This window comes from Mastomys coucha, unplaced genomic scaffold (assembly GCF_008632895.1).
Source record: "Mastomys coucha isolate ucsf_1 unplaced genomic scaffold, UCSF_Mcou_1 pScaffold15, whole genome shotgun sequence".
Lineage (NCBI taxonomy): Eukaryota > Metazoa > Chordata > Mammalia > Rodentia > Muridae > Mastomys > Mastomys coucha.
In genome coordinates, this window is record NW_022196897.1 from 91,586,824 (window position 1) to 91,591,451 (window position 4,628).

A 4,628-nucleotide genomic window follows, 5' to 3' on the forward strand; every position below is an offset into this window, starting at 1 on the left:
TCAGAAGAAAAATAGGTAGATTATTGTCTCAATTCAAATGGAAAACAAGTGTTTAAGAAATAAATGATGCTTAGAATTCAATTAAGTGAGAGCTAAGAGACTTCTGTACTAGTCAGGGTTCTCTAGAGTCTCAGAACTTAAGGAATGTCTCTATATATTTAGGGAATTTATTGTAATGACTTACAGTCTGCAGTCCAACTAACCCAACAATGGGCAGCTGTGAATGGGAAGTTCAAGAATATAGTAGTTGCTTATTCCCCTGAAGCTAGTTGTTTCAGCTGGTTTTCTGTATAAACTGAAATCCTGAAGAAGTAAGTTCTAACAGATGTGCTGGCAAGTAAGTGCAAACATGTGAAAAAGAGTCTTCCTTCTTCCAATGTCCTTATGTAGGTCTCCAGCAGAAGGTGTGGCCCAGATTAAAGGAGTGTACCACCACACCTGGAGCTAGAATTTACTTTGTCCCAGGCTGACCTTGATTGAACTCAGAAATCTGCTTGCCTCAATCTCCTGGAATTAAAGGTGTGTACTACCTTGCCTGGGCCTAAACTTTTCATGGTCACTATGCCTCAAGATCTCCATGTCAAGATCCAGGTCCTAAGACTGTGTCTTCCAGCCTCAAGATCTGGACCACAGGTGCACCCTCCATGTCTGTAGTAGACATGTACACCCTCCATGAATGTAGTTCACTCGAAATGTAGTCAAGTTGACAACCAGGAATAGCCATCACAACTTCCTTATCCTCATTGGTTGTCTTCGAGAAAGCTGTTGTTGGTACGATGAAAGCAAGAAAGAATGGTTTGAGAGCAAGAGACAGTAAAGGAACCTCCAAGAGAGGCCATGGACAGTTCCTTGCAAGCATTTCGGTGAAGAGGGGAGAATAGGTCTAGGGGCATGTGAGGCATGGGAGCAATTTAATTAGCAGACAGTAAAGACAGAAATCACATATACTTGAGAGAGAACTGGTGGATAATTTATTCTTAAAATGCCAAGAACAAACATAGTTGAAAGCATATTTGCATTACATAGAGGAGGAACTCCTATAATGTAATTGAAAGAGAAAGAGAGTTGCTAGGGAGGTAGGCCTGAGGCTTTAGCAGCATGAAGTTGAAACTTTGGTTTTCTCTCTGAAGCTTATATAAGCCTGTGGAACAGGGTGGAGGAAGGGAAACTTGGTGGATATAACAGCAAATGACAGGTGGAGACATATACACTGCGCAAAACAAGGAAGGTACCAACAAATAAAATTGAAGTGGCTGGGCAGTGTGTAGGTACCAAGAAGGATGCCCAGGTCAGCAATCATGTTGGTATGTGTAGTTGTGTGACTTTTTTCAGTGGCACCAGGCTTCTGTACCTGGAAAAGGACAGCAAGATCTATTAGAAGCTAGACTTTCGTAACAAAGGGGAACAAGAAGAGCAACTCCAGTGAGGAAAAGTATTGGGTTTGAGTGAGATTCTAGGAAGAATATATAAGCGAAGAAAATTAGCATATCCCCACTGTGGAGTAAATGGTGAGCGCAGATGACATCGGAGATAAACTCAGCATCCCTTGGAGCTAAGCAGTTGCCATTTCCGGCATGTTCTCGATCCTTCGATCCTTCGTCTCATCCTTTTGCCACATTTTCTTTCCTATCCTGCCTCCTCATTTCTCTCCTTCCTTCTTTTCTTTTTAACATATTAGTGTGTATTTTAACACACAAGTATTTAGCAATTTAAATTACTTTTCTGTTTCATATGTTAGAAATATTTTAGAAATCAAAAAATTTTATTTTGCAATGTAATGAAAATAACTGTATGGAAATCATTTAAATGTATATTTTTGTTTAACCAGAGCTTAATATAATACATTATTTTATCCTGTGTAGGTTTTAGATGAATGCACAATGAAAATGAGTCGAGATTCATTGGCCAGATACTTTTATGATATGGGTGGTAGAAAAATTGGTGATATCTTGAAAGGTACGTGGCAAAAAAATATTTACAAAGGTAACTCGTGTGATATGATTTTGAAGGACATTTATATAGTTTTCATTTAAAGCATTTTATAAAAAAGAACCAAGATTTTAATTATAGCATGGATAAACACTGTATTCTTACACAAAGGGACACCACGTGCCCATGTGAATATCTTTCAAGGGGCACCAGTGTTATAAGAATCTTCTTTTGCCACAAGTTTGAGTTATTTTTAAAGCCGAGTATTTTAAATCTAATGAACCATAACTAAATAAACATCATTGACATATCTGTGTAATTTAACTAGTTTCTATGGGATCCAACACCTAAGAGAAATTATTGGGCCTTAGAGTGTGGCCTGGTGACAGAATGCTTGCCTAATGTGTGCAAGGCTGTGGATTCAATCCCCAGAGAAAGGAGGGAGAGTGGAGGAGGGATGGAGGGAGAGAGAATAACCTCTCCAGAGGTTATTCAGAAATTGTATAATGTGCTTTCCAACGCTTTCATTGTATAAATTAGCCAGAGGCAAGATGTTAACATGCTATCTCCAAAGATACTGTTTTGGCTAGTCCCTGGAAACAAAACCAGTGTGGATACCACAATCATGCTCACAGATGTATCGCTGGATCAGGAAGCTGATGCCATTTCATCTAACTCTTCCTCATTCCTGAGGAGGACTTATAGATTACGTAACAATCTGGGCTGTAGAGTTATTTGCAAACAACTACAGTCTGAGAAGATAACCACAAGGGATACTGACAATATTGTGTACTTTCTTCACTTACACTTCATAAGAACAGGCATTTCCTTGATTCATACCCATAGTTAATGCTTATCTAGTGATAACTGGGCCATTTCATTGTTCATAAATAACTCTTGTAAGGATTTATATGATTATGTGTACTTAGAACGCAAATCTATTTTTCTTGGCTATTTTTCCCCTTTACTAAGGCTTTTCATCTGAATTATTCTATTCCTAAGAATACTTAGGATTGGTATTACCTAGGAGCAGATAAAGTTTTCAACTGCCTGTCATCAGTTTCTTATGTAAGGATTCTCATCCACCACCTCACATTTTCCCATGATCGGTAGTATGGATAGTTGTTCCTCTACACATTTTCTTAAGCCTTTACCTACCGTTTAGTTACCTGTAACTCTCCTGGAGTTTTAAACATTAGCTTTGAATAGGCTGTTGGAACTTAACAACAGAGAACTTGGTTAACAGGAAGGATTTGTATTTACAAAGCTGAATTTTATTTCCTTTTACGGGGAAAGACTAAAGTGGGAGTTTGACCACTAGTCTGGACATGATCTCAAAAAATAAAAAAAAAGGTTTTCTGACCCAAATAGTGAAGCTGTGACTGAGACTGTTGCTGCCATGGGCGCTAGGGTTACTCAAATGCACACGTCATGCTTCATGGGTCCTGGAAGTGTGCTAATATCACATTTTAACTTGGACATCACCCTGTGTTTTTGTACACTTATAAAAGCTTATGTCACCACAAATCGGTTTCTGCGACTACTAACACATAGAAGCAGCACAGGTTCACTGGGCTTAAAGTAGTTAAAGAGGCTGATCCCCCGGAGGCACTTCCAGCCTTAGCACCCCTCATCACTTAATATTGGGTTCTGATATTTGTTTGTCTTTGTTACTGTGATGTCGTGCATTGACTGATTGGAGTCCCTAACTTTTCTTTTGATTGTCTTCCAAACCTAGATTTAAAAATGGTCAAATGTTATGTTAAATATAACTTCAAGTTTAAAGAATTAAATAAGTAAATACCAATACTCTTGATGAACTGTGGCTTTTTTGTTCTGTCGACCTTAAATCAGATCAGCTAATAAGGTCTAATGTTAAGATCATACCAGGTTCCTCTCGAAAGCACAGATTAGCAATGCAGTTGTACCAGTGATTCAAAGCAACAGATAATGGTTTTCCCGCTTCCTACTTCTACTTCAGAGTTATATATATATAATATATATATATATTATATATATATATTTTTTAAACTTTCCTCTTGTGTTATGAGAAATGAGCACATTTGTCATGACGTTTAACTACTTTGATATTGTCTCATCTAGTGAAACTTTTATAAATTCTACTAGATTTACAATTGTTTTTGTAGTTATGTTTCTAAACCATGGGAGATTTTAATTAAAAATATATAATATATATTAAATATAAAAATATACAATTATATATATAATATATAAAATGTTAAAGATAACTTCAAATGTAAATAACTAAACAAATACCAGTACTTTTGATTTGCTGTGGCTCTTTCATTGTTGTTGACTTTACATCAGATCAGCATATACATATATGAACATGTATATGTATTATTTTTCATATATATAAAAACATGTGTTCTAGAATTGAAAGGTGTATATGAAAATGAAGTCTCACTACTAACCAACAAGTAATAATGTCTGTAAGCAAAAGGCAGTCATAGCAGTTTTCTCCCATGGAATGCCATTGGGTAGCGATATCAGCCACACTCAAGGCAGGTCCCAAGCCCAGGAGTAATTGGCCAACACAAAATGAACTCTGTGGTTTTGGGGGAAAAGAAGTGGGTTTGTGTGTGTGGTTTTTTGGGGGGGGGTTGTTTCATTTTGAAACTTTTGTTTGTTTTGGTATTTATCTTGAGAATGAGAGAGAGAGAGAGAGAGAGAGAGAG

At 37.1% G+C, this 4,628-nt stretch overlaps 1 long non-coding RNA gene across 1 annotated transcript in view; it reads left to right on the forward strand.

Annotated features, from left to right (window-relative positions):
• The first annotated feature begins 469 nt into the window (after window positions 1-469).
• Window positions 470-4,628, forward strand: part of LOC116090606 — a 124,764-nt gene continuing 120,605 nt past the window's right edge. The window contains exons 1-2 of the long non-coding RNA XR_004118743.1: window positions 470-519; window positions 1,863-1,956. This is a non-coding gene — a long non-coding RNA (uncharacterized LOC116090606). The remainder of the gene's footprint in view (window positions 520-1,862; window positions 1,957-4,628) is intronic.